This window comes from Mustela nigripes, chromosome 7 (genome assembly GCF_022355385.1).
Source record: "Mustela nigripes isolate SB6536 chromosome 7, MUSNIG.SB6536, whole genome shotgun sequence".
In the NCBI taxonomy this organism is placed as follows: domain Eukaryota; kingdom Metazoa; phylum Chordata; class Mammalia; order Carnivora; family Mustelidae; genus Mustela; species Mustela nigripes.
The window spans coordinates 49535441-49555074 of record NC_081563.1 but is presented as its reverse complement, the minus strand read 5'-3'; the positions used below and the strand labels follow the sequence as shown (position 1 = coordinate 49555074).

Below are 19634 nucleotides of genomic sequence, written 5' to 3'. Positions count from 1 at the left end.
TCAAATAGGGGTGTCTCGGTGGCTCAGTCGTTAAATGTCTGCCCTCGGTTCTCAGGGTCTTGAGATCCAGCCCTACACTGGGCTCTCTGCTCAACGGGGAGCTTGCTTCTCCCTCTCCCACTCCTCCTGCTTGTGTTCCCTCTCTCGCTGTCTCTCTCTCGGTAAAATAAATAAAATCTTTAAAAAACAAATAAATATACTCAAATAAAACAATTATAAAAAAGAAAAGATTTTCTGGCATTTGCTTGTTAGATAACTCTTGGATGACAGAATTGGTTGCTTCTTAAGTGAGACCAGGACAGATGTTGTGGTGGGGTGGCATTGTAACATTTTGTGGAGGAAGCCAATAAGACAGCCGGCTTTCCTTCAGACAATTGCTGCCACTGCCAGAGAAAATATCAGGTAGGATGTGGCAATTCCAATGTTCTTATACCTGGACACCAGCAACTACAGGGCCAGGACCTAGAAAGGATTCAGGTCACCCAGTGCCCATTTTGCTGGTGGAGTTTGAGGTGTTCCCAGAAGGCTCTGGACACAGATTATCATGAGGATTTCGAGGATCTGAGGGTCAGCCTGCAGGTAACATTCCATGGGTGCCCCCAGCAGGAAGTCCCCATTCTGTGTGGAGGCAGGGGAGTGTCTCCTGTTTAAACAGTGGCTTCCTTTTGGTGAGCGTTTGCTCTGTGCCAGGCACGTGTGAAGCACTTTTCAGAAATTATTTCAGGGATTTCACAATAATCCTTATGTTTTTATCCCATTTCACAGAGGACACAACTGAGATTCAAGTAAGTCAGATAACATGCGTAACGCCTAAAGACACTGGGAAGTGTCCGAGATAGAACCACATCCAGACGAACAGGCTCCAGACCTGGAGATTCCACCGGCATCCAGATACTGTTTTCTCAAGAACTCCAACTACGGGAATTTTGAGAACTTGGGAGCTTAAGCGAAGCTTCTTTGGGATCACTCTGGCTAAGACTGTGTAAGGAGAGCAGGTGGAGGTAGGTCATATTGAAGTGGGGGAACCACTTGGTCTCCTGATGAAATACAGGGGGTAATATTTTTTTTAATTAAAAAATTTTTTAATTCCTGTACAGTTAACAGACAGTGTTTTATTTGTTTTAGATGTGCAATAGAGTGTTTCAGCAATTCTGTACATTACTCAGTGCTGGTCAGGATAAGAACGCTCTTCATCCCCTTCACCTATGTCACCCATCCCCCACCCACTGCCTCTCTGGTAACCATCTGTTTATTCTCTCTTATAAACAGCCTGTTTTGCAGTTTGTCTCCTTCCCCTGCTTTGCTTTGTTTCTTAAATTCCATATATGAGTGAAATCATACAGTATTTATCTTTCTCTGACTGACTTGTTTTGCCTAGCATTATACTCTCTAGATCCATCGACATTGTTGCGAATGGCAAGATTTCGTTTTTTTGTGGCTGAATAATATTCCATTGCATATAGATACATCACATGTTCTTTACCACTTGTCTATCAGTGGACATGGAACAATTTTTTTTTTAATGAAGATTTATTTATTTATTTGAGAGAGAGAGAGAGCACAAGTGTGCATGGGGGGAGGGGGAGAGGGAGAGGGAGAGAGAGAATCTCAAGCAGATTCCACACTGAGTAGGGAGCCTGATGCAGGGCTCAATCCCACAATCCTGAGACTGTGAACTGAGCCAAAACCAAGAGCTGGACGCCCAGCTGACTGAGCCACCCAGGTGCCCCAATGGGGACAATATTCTAAATAGATCATCATCAGCCCTACTATACATCATGGGCTTACTGTCAGGAAACCCAAGTTCAAGTCCCTACTCCACTACTAGCTCATGGTGTGACCTTGCGTGGTTGCTAATCTCCCACTGGACACAGGGCCTCCATGTTCTCATCTGAGGCCAGGAGATTTGACTGGACGAGTCTAAAGTTCCTCTCAGCTTTAAAATGCTGGGATTCCACGTGTTATCCCTCCCAGAGATGTTCATGGGATGGAACAAAAGGACTTTGTTGTTGTCTCAGAGAGGAATTTTGCCAATCAGGGGATCTCTCCCACTGTTCCGGCCTCATCTGGAGTTGCTGCCTGCCCAGGGGCTGCGTTCTTCCCGGGCGAGGCTATGGCCGCAGATGGTTAAGGAGCACGCCTTACCTTCCTCCAGGCAGACTTAGGATCCAGCTCTGCGGGCAGCTGTGACTCACCGTGGATTATGAAAGCACTCAAGAACAGGCGGCATTGCGTACATGCTGGCAGCCGAGACCTCTCCCATCCGATTCACTCTTTTTTTTTTTTTTTTAATCCTTCTTTTGGATACAAGCTTCTTTGAGTTCATCTTTGGACTGGAAACGGAAGCATTATTGGAGAACAGGCAGAACGGGAATTGCCCATCAATTGGGGAGATCCCAGCCCTTGAAGGGAGGCTGGGCTTTGATTGTGGAATCCCTAAGCCTTGATCTTGCATGCCCAAGCCCTGAGTTACCGCCCTCCACACCTCCCCACTCCCTGCCATCTGCGTGGCCCACCTCCCCTCCCCAGATGACCCCCAAGGCAGCCCCATGACTGTCAGGAGCTTCAGACAGAAAAATGAGGCCCAGAGAAGGGACTGTCCCTGGGCACATGGAGTGAGGAAACATGTGAGCTTGCTTGTGTGTGTGGGGAAGTGGGTGGACAGGAATATGTGTCGGGATTCTGCAACTGGGGCAATAGCCACAATAGCGCTTCCTCGGGGGAAAGGACGGAAGCCCACTTCTCAGACTCCTTCAGGCGGATGGCCCACATCCCCCTCAGCTGCCGCTCCAAGGGAAAACTGGAGTTTAGCTCTAAGCTGTCTCCCCATCCTCGTTGCCTGGCCGTCTCCTCTGTCAAACGTTTGTTCTACTGGTCAGGCCTCGTTCCTCGGAGCTCCCCTCCGCCGCTGTGCTCCTCATCCCTCCCTACGAACTACAGAGCCCACCGGACCCATCACTCTTTTCTGTCTTTCCTTTTGCAAATTTCCTGAATGCACCAATCTGTCCCCACTGCCTCCACCCCTTCCCTCCCGTCTGTGGTCCAGTCTACAGAGCAAGGAACTGTCCTCTTGGTCCCTCGTGACCTTCTCACTGCTCAGTCCCAGCGCCTTTTTTTAGTCCTCATCCAATTTAACCTCTTGGCCACGTGTGACATGCCGGCCAGCTGCTCCCTCTTCTGTCTCTCCCCTTGGCTTCTGTGACCCATCCCTTTTACTGCTCCAGCTACCTCTCAGGAAGAATCACCTCCTTCCTGGTTTCTTTCTCACTGTTTTCTCTTCCCGGGTCTGGGCGCCCCATGTGTGTCCGCACACGTGCATTTGTGGGTGGGCGGTATTGATTCCCTGCTCAATACAGCACCTGGCGTATTGAAAACAGTTATTAGCTGTTCATTACCAGACAGTTTACCCCCTTATAGATGGAGAGGACAGTAGCCGAGAAACCTAGGCGATTGTCTTAATTAGGACCCAAAAGATGGAGTTGATAATAAGTCCCTGATTTCTTTTGCCTGTTCCATAACTGCCTGTATAGATTCGCAAATGTTGCTCTTCTTCAGTCCCTGGCTGTTCCTCTCTGGCAAATCCTTGTTGCCCTGAATGCAGATCCCCTCAAGTGTAGGCACGAGTAGCTTGTGTTCACTGACCCGCATAGGAGTACAGGCGCCATTCAGCTCTCATCCTGTTGCCTCAGTCTTGCTGAAATCATTGTCTCTGTAGTTCACTGCTAAAGCAGTCTGGTCTCAACGTGCACCAGGACTGCCAAATGGATTCAGAAGTCAGGGAGAAGGCGTCTCGGTGCCAGCGACCAGATGAGCACAGGGCCCACCAGCTTCAGCCAGGGCATTTGCTGGCCCCTGGTGCCGGGAGGACCTGGGTGACCTGAAGACTGGCTTTTAGCTTCCAGGGTTGGGTTACCGAGGGCCACCTCCTCAGCAGCCCTGTGCCCGCAGCCACTCGGTGGTACATATGCATGTGTATGTGTGTGTGCGTGTGTGTGTGCGCACGCGTGTAACTCTCCCTTTGGTGGGTTCAGGGACCTTGTGTCATTTCTCAAGATGTTATTTATTAGCCAAAAAGCATTCCTGGGCCAGAGTCAGGGGCTCAGTGTTGCAGTCACTCAGCAACATGTCTGTAGCTGAGGGGTAGGGAAACCTCCTAATGATTACACCCATACCAAGTGGGAGCGAGTCCCGATGCAGCCCTGGAGAGAGGAAGTATGCCAGACGCCCCCCACACAAGGTCACCTGGCTCATATGTGGTATTTGTAGGAGGTCTGCCTGACCCCGGGCTGGGTCCTCTCTTCCATGCCCACGTGCCTTTTTCAGAAAAAGGGACACACTGAGGCCCCTGGGTAACAAACAAGGGGCCTTACGAATGTGAGTTCTATGTCCGCACCTTCCCGAGGCTGCAGTGCAGACGTGATCCTAGTGAGCGTGCCTGGGGACACGCACGGGGATGTACCCCGGGGAACGAAATGCCTGGCCCTGGAAAGCGAGGATGGCCAATCACGGCCGGGAGAGTGGCTTTAGTGGGTATGCGGGGAGATCCACGTCGGTGTGGGAAGGCTGGGCACCAGCTCTGGAATTGTAAGCATGTTCCTCTCAGTTTCCCCATCTTACTATGAGAGGTTGGGGGAGATGATCTTGAGGTTCCTAACTTTCAGAAGGGGTTTTCCTGTGGTGTCAAGCTCTCCCCCCGAGTCAAGTACTACTAACAAATTCCAGTAAGCACATGGTATCTTTCTTTTTTTTCTTTTTAATCTATTTATAATGTATAATTCAGTGGTTTTTCGTATGAGTGTAAGGTTGTGCAACTATCACACAGTTAGGAGCTGCCGAACTGTCTTCCATAGAAGCTCATGGTATCTTACATGTGTGTGACACACTTCCTTAACACTTTTCACTGCGCCTTCCCATGCAGAAGTGTGACTCGGTTTATCTTGTTTACATAGCACTGTCTTTTTCATGCTCCATGGTAATTGAGTAATTAATTACTTACGGCACCTTCCCTCTGCTGCGCTCCAGGTGGAACACCCACTGCTTCCGTGACCGGCATTTTTCTACCTACAGACCTCAAGGAGAGCAACCAGCAACCAGGAGACCAACCAGTGTCCATCGAGGACAGGCAAGAACTGGTCTGGGAAGAGGTATGTGGTCAGCAGGCACTGAAGGCTCCAGAGCGTGGCAGTCAGGGAGGGCAGCCTGGAGAAGTAGCTCAGGCTGGGGGCCTGCGGCTGGCTCTGGTCTGGCCCATGCAGTGTTTTAGGAAATTCAAAACAGTTGCTAAAATTGAAAACCAAGACATTGCACATTAGAAGTCAGTATTTGGGGCTTCTGTGGAAAACTGAGAGGATGCTGTTGAAAAGCGGAAGGGGCTGTATTGAGTCGGTACTCCCCCTTGAGCCCCTTCGGCTAGAGGGTCCTTCTTGGGGAGCACACACTGGCCAGCCCAGCCCAGACCCAGTCCATCTGCTTCACTTATCCTGTCACCAGCACTGTGGCCACCTTCCCTGAGTGCTCAGCCCACTGTGACAGGATACATACGGGCCAAGTCATGCTCCACAGGTGGTTAAATTTCCCACATGTGACACAGCGATCAGACCCAAACTCAATTGGACCTCAAATGGGCTGCCGAAAGGTGTGAGATTTTGGACATAGTGGTGGATCTGATTTTCCAGAGTTGGCTAGGAAAGTAGACCCTCTCTGCTGGGATCATCTGTCACATGTCAGGCAGTGTTCTAAACATTTTAATTGCCACAACCCCCTGGTCCGTGAAGCAGCTGCAGACACCCCCACCTCATGCTTGCAGAAACAGAGACACAGAAAGGTGAAGCAAGTTGCTCTGTGTCACACAGCCAGGGCATGGCAGGGCTGGGATGGGAACCCAGGCAGTCTGACTCCAGAGGGGCATATTCCCGATTACCCTGCTGCTCCACACCCTCCCCGCCCCCTGCCCCAGCCAGGTCAGACATCTTGGAGTCTGTCTTTTCATTTGTGAGAGCCCTACCAGTCATCCCTGCCTCATAGGGAGGAAATGAGATGCTGTGTGAAGACATTTGATAAATTGCAGTGTGCTCCATAAATGTTAGTTGTTACTGGTAATTACTATAACCTGCAGGTCAGGATTCACGCCAGAAGCTCATGGCTGAGTCTGCCTATCTTGTCAGTCTCTCTCCAGCTGTGGCTCGGTGGCCACTGGGTGGGGAGAGAGTGTCACTAGCACGGTTTCTTGGAAGTTCCGACATGTGTGAACAGGAAATCGATTAAGGACTACACAACGGGGAGGAAGCTGAGGCGTGGGTGGGGTTTTCAAAGGCACGATCTCCCGTTTACTTCAAAACCCCTTCCTCCCACCGCGGAGTTAAGCCCACCTAAGGTTGCTGTTTCTTGCTGGGAGGTCCAGGCTTGCCCACAGCCACCACGGAGAACAGGAGGGTTCACACGCCACCTCTCTGAGCAGTTCCCAGAGCATCTAGATACAGACGTCCAGTTTGCAGACTGCATGCAGAAGCTGACCAAGAGACTAAGGGGGTGCTGCAACTCAGCTCCTGCTCTGTTCGCAAGTCGTGTGTCTTGGCGTGGGCTGCTTCTGCAGAAGGATGTGCCGTCTTTCTCTTTGTACAGAGGTGCCGCCTGAGAGTCTCTGGTGCATCTACTCAATTGGTCTGCCTGCCGGGGGTGCTGTTTTCCATTCATACAATGACCCCATGCGGGCTGGAGAGGACCCTGGCTGTGCACCCTAACGAGTCAGAGGACAGACTCCTTTGCTGCTCAGTGACTTGACCCTTACTTCCAGCTCCCAGGTTTCCTCCACAGAGTTCATGGCTGCCCTCTATGGCAGGCTCACAGTGCTCCCTCCATCCGGCCCATATTCTCCCATGACTCTGTGCTGTTCATTCCCCTTCCCTCCCTCTGTCTGATCCAAGGCAAGGTCATCCAGAGCCAACTCCCAACATTCCAGATTGAACCCAATTTGTTTTCCCTTTGGCCTCTGTTCCTGGGTTCCCTTCCTGGTCGCCTCCTAAGACCCCTGCCTCTCTGCCTATACTCGCTTGTTGCCCAGCCCACAGACTGGAGAATTCTCCTAAATTCCAGAGCTCAGTTGCAGATTCCTGGCTGCAGAAACCTAATTGGCCAGACTCCCAAATGCTGCATGGTTGAAACTGCCTGCACTCTTTCCACCTGTGGGCCTAACCCCTGCTTTGTTTGCTACTTGGTCCCACCAGAGCTGGAGGCTGCCTGTGACCGTGAGACCCAGCCTCACCTGCCTGGATGAGCATCTGGGATCAGGCTGGGCCAGCGGGTTACTTCCTCAGTAGCATCCCACCTTAAGGGTGAAGTTAGGCTGGTTCAGACACTCCTAAAGGACTGTCTCGTGAGTAAATAAATAGTCATGCTCAGACAGGTCCAGAGTGATGACCCACTGGGGAGCAAAGGTTCTTTAACCGTGTGTGTCCCAGCACCTTGAGGAAATCTACACATGACGCCAGAACAAGGAGGTGCTTAGTAAAGTTACTGAATCTTTTTGGCTGTCAATACTGCAGCCCTTCTTATCAGAAGATGATTCAGAATTTCTGCAGGTGGGTGTGGTGACAGCTGGGGGGATTAAAAAAATCTCCCCTCCTTCTTCTGTTCCCTCCCCCCATTAGAGGCATATACTTTGGGGATCGCTGCCCTGGAGTTTCTTAGTTGCCTTCAGCTCAAATGGGACAAGCTCTAGGTATGAGAAGGGATAGGTTTCTCTATCTCTAACTTGGTGTTTTCTGTACCATCTCTGGTGATATCTGCCTTTATTCCTATCAGCTTGTCTTCCTGCATCAGCAGATGGTTTTGGAGGACTGAGGTGGATGGATCCGAAACTTGGCACAAGTTCAGGCTGGCTCTGACGTCTCCAAGACTGAGCTGACCTGGCTTGGAGACTTGGCATCCCTTAACCGCCTCTCATCAGACTCAAACTGGCCAGGAATCCCCCAGGCCAGTTGTCCTGGGAAAGGTGGAATGTTCCATGCTGCCAGAGGTTCTGGAAGCTTCCCGGATGCCACGATCCCACTTTACAACCCAGGAATGCCCAGAGCGATACTGGAATAGAAGGTCAAGCTTGGGGATGTCAGGGGTGTTGGTTCTAACATTTCCTAGGACCTCCCCTTATCCGCAGGGGCAGACAGGAAGGGACTCATTATCCCTGCTAATACTCTGGTCCAGGAAGTGACAGAGCACTTCAGAGGGCCAAGCCAGATGGGAAGCCAGAAATCCAGCTGCCCGGCACCCCTCCTCTTGAAGTCTTTGGAGGGGTCCCTCTGCGGCTTCATGAGGCAGCTGGGCTCCCTCCAGTGACCTCAGCAGCCAGGGTTGTGCAAGTCTTGCCGGCTCCCGCCCACACCCACGCCCTACGCAGCCTGGCAGGGCCCTGACTCATCCCCATGTGATTGGACAACCAGTTTTTGGAGACTGACCTTGGCAAGGGGAGCAGTGAGGCGGGGTTTGGGGCTGACTGGGAAAGCATCCACCATGTGTCAGGGCTAGGCTCACAGAGGAGGGTGACTGTGAAGTGGGAGACAATGGACTATTCTGTCTTCTTCCTCTTCTTCCCTCATTCAACCCCCTCTCCCTCTGGGACCCAGGGCCCACATGCTGCTGCCCCCCCTCACTCAGTGATCAGATCTACCAGGTGCCCCACCTGGGCCAAGGCTGGGTGCTGAAGACTCTGTGTCCAGTTTTCCTCTCTGAGGCTCCCTCACTGGACCCCTGCTCTGTGCCTCACCTCTCTGTGAGCCCCCACCTCTCCAAGGAACTCACCCCTCCTGGGGCCCCTCCTGGGCCCCTCCTCTCCTGCCCCTAAGCCTCTGAGCTCCCCCACTGGTCAGCATGTCTCTTGGTGCCCCTCATGCCCTCACCAACCCCTGCAATCCCTCCCCCCCAACCACACTCCTTTTTTGGTGTCCTGATTTATACACGCGCTGGTAGCTCTTAGGCAGTGATAAACTGGGTAATTCTACCTACTGAAGAAAACCATATGTTGCTGTCTTTCCCAGTAGCATCTGTATCCCCTAAATGTAAGAACTGAAAAAAAAATCTGTGGTAGGATTTCAGACATTAGCAATAGGTCATGGGCGGGGTGACACGGGATTTGCTGCTAGAGGAGTCTTCCTATTCACTATCAAATCATGCTTTGAAGGGAGGGAATTATCTAGATTGCCATAGGAACGGTCCTTTGTTCCTGATACCTGGCCCATCTCTTCAGGCTTCTCAAACTCAGAGACAGACCAGCAACACATGCGTTCAAAAGGGGGTCCTCATGCAATATTGGCTCATGTGTGTTTGAGGTCTGGTAAAATTTTCAGTGTTTTTCCCATGTGTTGAAATCGGTGTATCACTGACTCTGACTTTTCAGTCAGATGCTCTCAGTCTGAACAGATTTCGGGTGAGAAAGAAAAGCAGAAAAGTAGCACCATCCTATAAGCCTAATAGTAACATTTTTTTTTAAGTTTTCTCTATTTATTTATTATTTATTTCTTTTCAACGTAACAGAATTCATTGTTTATTCACCACACGCATTGCTCCATGCAATCCATGCCCTCCATAACACCCACCACCTGGTTCCCCCAACCTCCCACCCCCCACCCCTTCAAAACCCTCAGGTTGTTTTTTAGAGTCCATAGTCTCTCATGGTTCATCTCCCCTTCCAATTTCCCTCAACTCCCTTCTCCTCTCCACCTCCCTATGTCCTCCATGTTATTTGTTATGCTCCACGAATAAGTGAAGCCATATGATAATTGACTCTCTCTGCCTGACTTATTTCACTCAATATAATCTCTTCCAAGATGCCCTTCAACGGACGAATGGATAAGGAAGATGTGGTCCATATACACTATGGAGTTTTATGCCTCCATCAGAAAGGATGAATACCCAACTTTTGTATCAACAATAGTAACATTTTTAATTTGAAGTTGAGTGAGAATTTCAGAGGAATGTTCAATATAGACAAAAGGTTTGAAGTTGAGTGATAAAGGGCTAGAAAACACCTTATAAGAATATATATAAATGTTCCATTGAATCTGGGCAAATTCTTAGAAGTGAATCTGATTATTACTTGGGGCTCACCTGTGAAGGCTAACACAGCTGCAAACAGAAAAACTGGGAATGGCCTGCATATGTGTTAATGTGCCTGACCACTTAGTGATAAAAATGCTGAGGGATCGCTAATCAGTAATTTTGACAACCGCTCTGCTCCTGTTTTACTCAGGAGAAAAACGGGATTTTGCCAAAGGATGACTTACACTGCAAGATTCCCGAATGGTATGTGAATGTGGAACTCCAGCTGGCAGGCCCCATGGTGGTGGGAGGCCCAGCACCTGGATGCGACAGCTGCTGCCCAGTCCCCGCCCAGGATGGCTGCTCAGTCTGTGTAGTTTGGGGTTTGGGTGGCATTTATGATCTGAGGCTTAGAAAAGTCAGAGAATGCTGTGAAAGACGCCCAGCAGCCTGGAGACTACCTAGCTTTAACCGCAGGCACTGCCGCTGCTCAGATGCTGTGCCCCGTGTGTTTTCTGGGGCCATTATTTATTTATTTACTTTTAAAAATATTTTATTTATTTATTTGACAGAAAGCGAGAGAGAGAGAGAGAGCAAGAGAGAGAGAGAGACAGCAAAAGCAGGAAGTAGAGGGAGTAGGAGAGAGAGAAGCAGGCTTTCCCCGGAGCAGGCAGCCCGATGCGCAGCTGGATCCTAGGATCCTGGGATCATGACCTCAGCCGAAGGCGGACACTTAACCAGCTGAGCCACCCAGGCACCCCATCCTGGGGCCATTGTTGGTGTTTGGGCTGCAACGTTAGACCCAGTTAGGATGTGGCTGAGTGTGTAAAATCACATAAAATATCACTCATCGCTCAGCACATCTTAGGCACTAAAGAAGCATTCACTTTTTATTAATTTTATTATCTAGAGAAAAATCTCAGCTAGAAATTGTATTGGACTGTTAGTAAAAGACTGTAAGTAACTGTGGTTTAAACAAAATATGTTGTATTATTATTTTTGTTGTACAAGAGATGTCCAGAAGTATGAAGCCCCAAACTGGCATGAGGGACCCATACCAGTTACTCTGTCCATCTGCCTTGTGTCAGCATCTCTAGGCTGCTCATGGTCTAACACAGCTGCTGAAGATCCAGCCATCATGTGTGTGTTCAGGCAGGAAGCAGGAGGAAGTAGGGAGCAATCCCCAGCTGCCTGCCCCTCTAGAAAGAATTTTTCTGTGCATTGTTGCCGCCCCCCCCCAACAACTTCTACTCACATTTCCTTAGCTAAAATAATGTCATGTAGCCAGAATTTTAAATAGTGATCAAAACTGTAGTTACTCCAAATAAGATTAGAGTTGCGTTACTCAGGAAGAAGAGGAGAGTGGTACTAGTTGGGTAGGAAAACAGTGGTTGCTTCCTAGTCATATCCAAGAAAGGAGGTTGTCCTTACAAAAAAAGCTTGATTGGTTACTTTTATGTGTTGAGCATTTGGGAGGTGGTAAGTGGGTGAAAAGTATCTGTAGAAACACAAAGGCCACTGATGAAGCTGTGATCAGGTTTTGAATTTAATATGGCACTTTATGAATATGAATACCTTTATGAATTTCTTTGATCATTAATCTGATCTAATCTGTTTGGTAAGCTTTAAAAATAATATCTGAGAATAATTCTTTTTTTTTTAAAATTTTATTTATTTATTTGTCAGAGAGAGAGAGCACAAGCAGACAGAGGCAAAGAAAGAAGCAGTCTTCCCGCTGAGCAAGGAGCCCAATGCAGGGCTTGATCCCAGGACTTTGGGATCATGACCTGAGCCGAAGGCAGCTACCTAACTGACTGAGCTACCCAGGAGTCTCATTAGCTGAGAAGAATTCTTTCTTTCTTTCTTTCTTTCTTTTTTTTTTTAAAGATTTTATTTATTTATTTGACAGGCAAAGATCACAAGTAGGCAGAGAGGTGGGCAGAAAGGGAGAGGAAGGGAAGCAGGCTCCCTGCTAAGCAGAGAGCCCTATGCAGGGCTCAATCCCAAGACCCTGGGATCATGACCTGAGCCAAAGGCAGGGGCTTTAACCCACTGAGCCACCCAGGAACCCCAGCTGAGAAGAATTCTTGATTAACAGCTGTTAGTACAGCATCTCTCATTTTCTTTTTTTCTTTCTTTCAAGATCTAATTATTTGAGAGAGAGAGAGAGAAAAAACACAAGAGCAGGGTGAGGGACAGAGGGAGAATCGGACTCCCCACTGAGTAGGGAGTCCAGTTCAGGGCCTGATCCTGGGGCTTTGGGATCATGACCTGAGCCGAAGGATGATGCTTAACCAACTGAGCCACCTAGGTGACCCAATCTCTGACTTTTTTTTTTTTTTAAAGATTTTATTTATTTTTTGAGAGAAAGAGAGAAAGCATGAGTGGGGGGAGGAACAGAAGGAGAGAGAGAAGCAGACTCCATGCAGAGCTCAGAGGCTGATGTGGGGCTTAATCCCAGGACCTGAGATCACTACCTGAGCTGAAATTAAGAGTTAGATGCTTAACCAACTGTGCCTCCCAGGTGCTCCAATCTCTCACTTATTTTAAATAAAATATGTATGAAATCAGGGCAGGGAGTGGTGTGGGGAAACTTAAAACCACCCCCCAAAACTAAGTCTAATGGACAGCATAAACCAAAATTTTAGAGGAATCCTCAACATAGACAAATAAAGGTTAAGACATCCCTTCCCCTCATTCAGATCATGAAAGTGAACATACATGAAAAACACAAGACTCTTCAGACCTCAACACTGTTTACCTCTTGATTCAAAGACCCAACCACCATTCTGCTGTGGGGTCCTGTAAGATAACCAAGGTTGATTCTCCTCCTCTTTTCTTGTCATCTCTGTGCGTCTAAAGACCACAAGTCCTCAAGAGTTAATTAGGCAGTAAGTAGTGAGATGGCGTGTGTGTGTGTGTTGTGTGCATGCGTGCGCATGTATGTTGAGAAACCCTGGGGTCGGGGCTGGCCTTAGTACCTACATCCTGGGAGAGAAATCCCTAGAGGTAAAAAGCTATTGAAGTTGGCATGAGAGAAAGAGTTCTGTTGGAACCAGGGAGAACCGTAGCTTTTCAAGAATCAAATCCGTTCAGAGTCTCAGGTGCAGGGTTTAAATGGATGAACACCCACTGGAATCGGGACTGGGCTGAATGTTACGTACTCCAACCTGCCCTTCAGCTGTGGAACTGAGAATGGAGTTTGACCTTCACGCAAATAGAAATGGAGCCCGGGGAAATCTACACACCTTATCTGTTGTCAGAATACTGAGTTTAAGTAGGTTTTACCATTTAAAAATGATTTAAATATGACTGAGAGGCAGTATAGCATCAGTACTATGGAGCCAGACTGTCTGGGTTCAAATCCTGACTCCACCAATTATAGTTCTGTGACCTTGGGCAAGTTACCTAACTTTGGTGTCTCAGGATTCACATCTATAAAATGAAGTTAATAATTCTTTCTTCATTGTTGTTTTGAGGATTACATGAGTCAATACATGAGAAGTGCTTTAGGACAGTACACAGTAGCACTCCATAAATGTGATCTATAGTATGGTGATGAGAATTATGATTAAAGAGGAAAGAATTTAATATAGAACCTGTAAATAAATGACAGAAACAAGCGAAAGAAAATAGGCGGAGGATTCAGAGGCCAAATATATCTTTAGAATAATGTACTACAGGCTCCAAAAGAAAATTTCAGGAAGCCGCTTGGTATCTTCAGTCGAGTAGAAGAGATGGTCTTTAGGAAACAGGACAGAAACCCATGAAGAGATAAGCAAATGAGATAACAAAATTTAAACATGCACAGAGAGCCAATGAAGAACAGAACTGATAATACAGGAGCAAAACAAGAGAGAAGCTTGATGACCCTCTTTCCTTTAGATTGAGACCTTCAGGGATGCTTGTACCCTATGAGTGGGTTGAATCAGAAATAAATAGGCCTTTAGAGGGACAGCAACTCAAGTTTAATTATTCATCCTCCAAAATTGGATTTATATAATCCCAGGTTACTAGCGCTTCTAGGCACATGGCAAAAGTAACATAAATTCACACTGGAAAAAGATAAAATTAAAGGTTTAGATCACTAGGAAGGTACAACAATACCAAATAGCTATGAACCTAATAGTATTATAAAATATTTCGAGCTGAGCAATAATAAAAATAATGTATGTTCATAGCTGTGGATATGTAGATAAAGCTGTGCCTAGAGGGAAATATATATACATACATATAAATATATGTATAAATATATAAATAATGGATATAAATAATATGGATGTAAGTATTTACATAAATGTATTATTTATTAAATAACATGTACTAATAGGAAATTAATTTATTTAACATATAAAATATTATGTTAATATTATGTCTATATAAATAAGGGTAATATGGAAGAAATTAACTAACAGTATCAAGATTTGTTATAAAACTATAGCAATGAAGATTTTGTGGTATTGACTTCAGAATGGCCAAATTTATCAATAGATTAGAATAGATTATCAATAGATTAGTCCATATAGTGCTTGGATATTTGAATACCGACTTGGAAAAAGATTAATATTAATTTCTGTCTCACACAAAAACAAAAATAAAATTCAGTTAAACTATTCTTTTAAAAGAAAGGCAGAACAATAAATTTCCTAGAAAATAGTGTAAATGTAGGATAAATATATACTATATTTAATATTATATATTATATATATTATCCTTAATATATAATACATGTAACATAATATCTATAATATTATATATAATAATAATAATAAATAAAAATAAAGTAGTATAAATGTAGAAAATAGTATAAATTATAAATAAATCAATCATGATCTCAGGATATGGAAAGACTTCTTAGAAGATTAAAAAGCACTAACTAGGGGCACCTGAGTGGCTCAGTGGGTTAAGCCTCTGCCTTCGGTTCAGGTCATGATCTCAGGGTGCTGGGATCGAGTCCCGCATCGGGCTCCCTGCTTCCCCCTCTCTCTCTGCCTGCCTCTCTGACTACTTGTGATCTCTGTCTGTCAAATAAACAAATAAAATATAAAAAAAAATAAAAAGCACTAACTATAAGGAATCTATTTACTAATACATTAAAATAAAAAGTTCTGTTAATCAAAAATAACATTAAAAAAATAAAAAAGGGAGCCAAAGAAGGGGAATATATTTAATACATATGACTAACAAAGGGCTTTTTTATATATACATACATATATATTCATATGTAAAGATCACCTATTAAGATTCATATATAAAGATCTAGGGTTCCCAGGATCTTATGATGTGTTTATCTTCAGTTTAGTAGATAATGATAAACCTTTCCAAATGGGTTTTCCAAAATGAGTACCAAATGGAACCTTAAAGTGAGGTAGCCTGGAGCAAAAGTTGTTAGTAACAGAAATACATGAAAGGCTAAGCTTAGTTAGAAATTCTGAGATCAGGGGGCCAGCAACTAGAGAAGACCCAGAAAACACCAAAGAAATGGTGTTTCTGTGGCAGAATGTAAGATAGGAATGAGGGAACTAAATATAGTGAAGTGGAAATAAAAGTTAAAAAGGGTTAAAGAGAAAATAGTAAATGTAAGAAAGAGTCAAAAGAGATACAGCAGAATCATAACTGATTTCCCCAAAAAAGAAAATCAAAATAGTGTTAAAGAAAAAGAAATTTAAATATAATAGAAGAAAGGGAGGTGGTTTCTTAAAAATTAAACGTACACTTGCCATATGACCCAGCAGTCCTATCCACTCTTAGATAATAATTATCTAATTATTATCTAATAATAATAGATTGTTATTATCTGTAATAATAATAATAGATTATTAAAAACAACTGCACCCCAATATTTATAGCAGCCATGTCCACAATAGCCAAAGTATGGAAAGAGCCCAGATGTCTATCAACAGATGAATGGATAAAGAAGATGTGTGTGTGTGTGTGTGTGTGTGTGTGAATATATGAAACAGAATATTACTCAGGCATCAAAAATGAAATCTTGCCATTTGCAATGATGTGCATGGAGCTAGAGGGTATTATGCTAAGCAAAACAAGTCAATCAGAGAAAAATAATGATCATATGATCTCACTTTTATGTGGAATTTAAGAAACAAGGCAGAGGATAATAGAGGAAGAGAGGAAAAAATAAAAGAAGATGAAACCAGAGAGGGAGACAAATCATAAGAGACTAGTAATTGGGAAACAAACTGAGGATTGCTGGAGGGGATGGGTTGGGGCTGGGGTACCTGGGTGATGGACATTAAGGAGGCACATCGGGAAGCCTGCTTCTCTCTCTCTCTGCCTGCCTCTCTGCATACTTGTGATCTCTCTCTCTGTCAAATAAATGAATAAAATCTTTAAAAAAAAAAGATTTTGACAGTGATAGTGGAAAAATTTTCATTCTCAGCACTTTAAACATATTTTTAAACTACATTAAAAAAAAAGTATGATACTGTTGTAGAAATAGGCAGCAGATTAGTGGAACAGAACAGCCTGTATGTGTGTGTGTGTGTGTGTGTGTGTGCGCGCGCGCGTGTGTTTGTATCTAATAAGGGTGACAAATCAGTGTGAAAAAGCACTGATTATTTAATACAAAGAACTAGAATAAATATTAGTGCCATGTACCTGAAGTTGACAAAACTTCTCCTGTAAGGGTCAGATAATAAATATTTAAGCCTTTGTGAGCTATATCATCTCTGTCACAACTACTTAACTGCCACTGTAGTATGAAAACAGGCAAAGGGACAATACATAAACAAATGAATGTCGCTGTGTCCCAATAAAACTTTATTTACAAAGATAGGCAGCTGGCTGGATTTAGCCTGAGGGCTATAGTTTGTTGACCAATGTCATATACCACAAACACACTAGAAGAAAGTTAAATGGATAACTTCATTATCTTGGGAAGAAGAAGACTATCATAAGGCAAAAACAAAAACCAGAAAACAAAGGAAAAAATGATAATCTAATCATTTAATAAAAACTTTTCCACATTAAAAAAATTAACAAACATATATATCAAATGAAAAACAGGAGAAACATTTGTATATAGAAAGAACTTTTACCAATCAATAAGGAAAAGGTCCACTAATTGAGTAGAAAACTGAACATAAGCATTTATTTTATAAAAGAAAAAGTATAATTGACTTTGAATTCATTCTAACACCTTGGAAACAACAGAACACAGAGAACTGTATGAAACATTTGAGATTAATACAACTAACAAGTACGACTGCTTGCTTTTACTCAACTGGCACCTGATAGTAGAATTAAATTGAACAAGAGAGATCACCCAAAACAGATTTTAACAGACAAGATTAATTAACATGAGGTAGGGGTGGGGTCAGGGTTAAGATGTGAAGCAAAGAAACAGAAATTGTGCTTTGGGCTGAGAATTTAAACACTGAATAAAAGAGACATTTTCAATTAGGATTCTAACCGATAGCAAATGGAAATTTTCTGAAAGAGCTTGTCTTTCAGACAAGCTGGCTGCCTGAAGGGCTGTTCCTTCACTGAACCATCACAAACAAGTACCTTGTGGTGAGGAGACAGGTCTCAGGGATCCAGGTCTCAATCTCTGCTCTAAATAATGTAAGAGTAAGAATGCATGAGAATTGCTTTTGAGAAGAGCTGCTAAAGAAGTAACAGTTGGAAATCTGATTGTCCTTAATTATGAACTGTCAGCTTTATGTCAATAGCACGTTCTAATCTCTAGGAAGAGCCAGTGAACCCCTCTGCCAATCCTTTTCACATACACACTGGAGGAGGAAAAGGAAGACCAAGAGGAAGAGGAAGAAGAAGAAGAAGAAGAGAAACGTTGATATGGGTCAAAGCCAAGGAAACATTTGGGCCATAGTGGTAAATCAATAAAGGATTAAAAGCTTTTCTGCATTAGTTCCTTTTTCCTGTTGATATTTCTTTAGGTTCTTTCTTTTGAGACCTCCTGGCTCTTGGCCCTTTTCCTCTACAGCAGCCATATTAATGAAAAACTCTGCCCTGGGGTGAGCCTTGGTTGGCTTTGCTCTAGAATTTTAGAGAAAAACACTCCTTCCTGGGTCAAGATTAAGTTCAGATCAGGAGTAAGGTTGGGTCTGGAGTTAGCCTGGGCTTTGGGGTAAGGTGTCTGAAAGATTCATGCACGGCCTGGCTGAGCTCACAAAATTTAGGAAATCCAAGTGGGGATTTAGAGCCAAACTTTCCTTGTGAATCACATGTTTTGCTTATTTTGTCAAGAATTTATGAAAGAGTTGAGCAGCTGACCATAAATTTGGCGATTTGGTTACAGGAATCTCTCTCTCACTTTCTGCAGGGGAAGAGTTACACTATATGACCATAATAGTTTGCTGACAGTTGTCTTCGATATTGCAAAAAACAGATGCAGAGAACTATTTGAGAGAAAGGATTAAGAAAATGGATCCTCTTGAGGAAATAGAAGGAAGTCAATCCACACTTGACATTTGAGAACACGCAAGTGAGTCTAGATTGTAGAAAAATATCATAACCTATATGAAAATACTTGATACATGGGCAAATAAAGCTGTCATGCATGACTTTCTTTGGGAAGCTGGTGGACATGGTGTATATGATGGAAAAAAGTTCTGGAAGCACAGAGAAGGTGAGGACCAATTGGAGAGAGAAAATCTTATCTGCTCTGGGGAAGGCAGAGTGTACAGAAAAGAAAGGGACATCCAAGGAGTTCCTGTAATTATTCTTTCTCTCTCCTGAATAATCAGTTTCTCTTTCTCTTTCCATCCAGCAATTCTCCCAATGTCATATGAGCATATCATAGGGTATCTCTCATCTTAAAAACAAACAATAGCAAAATCCTCTTCTAGTCACTCTTTATCACATTGGTGCCTTTCTCAAAGCACTTGCTACTTGAAATGTTCTTATGTGTATCACCGTTTGCATATTATTTGCCTCCCTGCTTTAGGAAGTAATGTCTATAAGGACCGGGATCTTGTTGTTCTTGTTCACTGCTGGATTGTCAGGGTCCCAGGATAGTATTTGGCACATAGGTGGGTCCCAATAAATATGTCTTGACTGAATGTAAGAAGTTGAGTGGCATGGAGATATGGGATACAATTACCCAGGTAAAAATAGATTTCTTTCAAAGGTAATTATAGGTTCCAGGAACAGAAACAATGGACTGAACTGTGACCTTAAAAATAATAGGAAAAGCAATACCATAATCTTGTTGGTTACAGACCAAGGATGATGAACACACAGCATACCTGTTGCCAGTTCTCATTCTGCTTGTAAGTCAGACATTTCTAATCTATTACAACTCATTTACCTACAGAGAGTGTTTACTGCCTCTTGGATGATTGAATCCATAGTACAAGCAGAAGATGAGATTTTGCATAAAAAGACAGGTTTGGGGGTAGATCTCATCAGTATGAAAGGTCAAGTTCTTCTCTAAGTAATGTTGCCTCACCATCAACTCTAGAGTGTGAATAAGGAAAAGAAGGTATAGTTGCATGTCTTAACTTTTTTCATTCCTAAACAAACCAAACAGCACCACACATTAATTACCCCATATACCCTGATCAAGGAGACCAATTGGAAAGCTCAGGATCTGGCTAAGGATAGATGCCAAAACCAAACCAGGA

General features: G+C 44.4%; 1 long non-coding RNA gene across 1 annotated transcript; it reads left to right on the top strand.

Moving 5' to 3' along the window:
* Positions 1 to 778: 778 nt before the first annotated feature.
* On the top strand, positions 779 to 17838 carry LOC132022503 (uncharacterized). Its single transcript, XR_009405597.1, has 4 exons — positions 779 to 1001; positions 5023 to 5144; positions 10241 to 10293; positions 17738 to 17838. It is a non-coding gene; the product is annotated as an uncharacterized LOC132022503 (long non-coding RNA).
* The last annotated feature ends 1796 nt before the right edge of the window (positions 17839 to 19634 follow it).